The 757-nt window shown below is 31.3% G+C and overlaps 1 protein-coding gene and 1 non-coding gene across 9 annotated transcripts in view; one reads left to right on the forward strand and one right to left on the reverse strand.

Annotated features, from left to right (window-relative positions):
* LOC102670613 (ankyrin repeat domain-containing protein 6) overlaps positions 1-757 on the reverse strand; it is a 126,679-nt gene that overhangs the window by 59,265 nt on the left and 66,657 nt on the right. The gene's annotated exons all lie outside the window — the stretch shown is intronic.
* On the forward strand, positions 659-731 carry Trnar-ucg. The gene has a single exon. It is a non-coding gene; the product is annotated as a tRNA-Arg (tRNA).

Below are 757 nucleotides of genomic sequence, written 5' to 3' on the forward strand. Positions count from 1 at the left end.
GATTTTGCTCTTTTTCTCTCTGTTTTTTCTTTGCTGTTTTATTTTTGATTTTTGTAAAAGTGGGGAGGGGGAGGAGATGTAGAAAGAGATATATACGCGTAATTGAAACGTGGAATAAGATTTAGGGATGTAGTTTAACTTTGATGATGCGTTTCTATGATATTTTGTTTGTTTCTTTGAATCGTGATAGTTTTTTTGGTATTTTGATGAAGTCAAAATTTTTTTGTCGATTATAGAAGGATGCGTGATATCATTAGACATCACGCAAGATTTATCTTTCTTATCGATAACATTGTTTTATCGATAATTTAATGTCAGGAACGTTAGGAATAAAAATAGGAAATAAAATTGTGAATTTTTTTTTTTTTTAGTAGATAATTGTTTATATCAACAGTAATAGAATATATTTAACGCGTCATGCTCGTTTTATCGAATATATATCGCACGATTGGCAAAATGAATAAATTATAACGCTCATAGGGGATATTTTAAATTTTATAAAAATTTTATATTTTTTTAGTTCTATGGATAGAGGAGTGTTGGAAAATGAATATGCGTTGCAAAATTTGAATAATTAAAGAGGATTTATGGGTTTTAAACGCGTTTGAAAGTTGAATAGTACGAGGGGTTTCCATCTTTGGGGTAACCACCCCTAGATGACCGTGTGGCCTAACGGATAAGGCGTCGGACTTCGGATCCGAAGATTGCAGGTTCGAATCCTGTCACGGTCGAAAATTATTTTTTCCTTTTTTTTTTT

This window comes from Apis dorsata, unplaced genomic scaffold (assembly GCF_000469605.1).
Source record: "Apis dorsata unplaced genomic scaffold, Apis dorsata 1.3 scaffold_97, whole genome shotgun sequence".
Classification (NCBI taxonomy): Eukaryota; Metazoa; Arthropoda; class Insecta; order Hymenoptera; family Apidae; genus Apis; species Apis dorsata.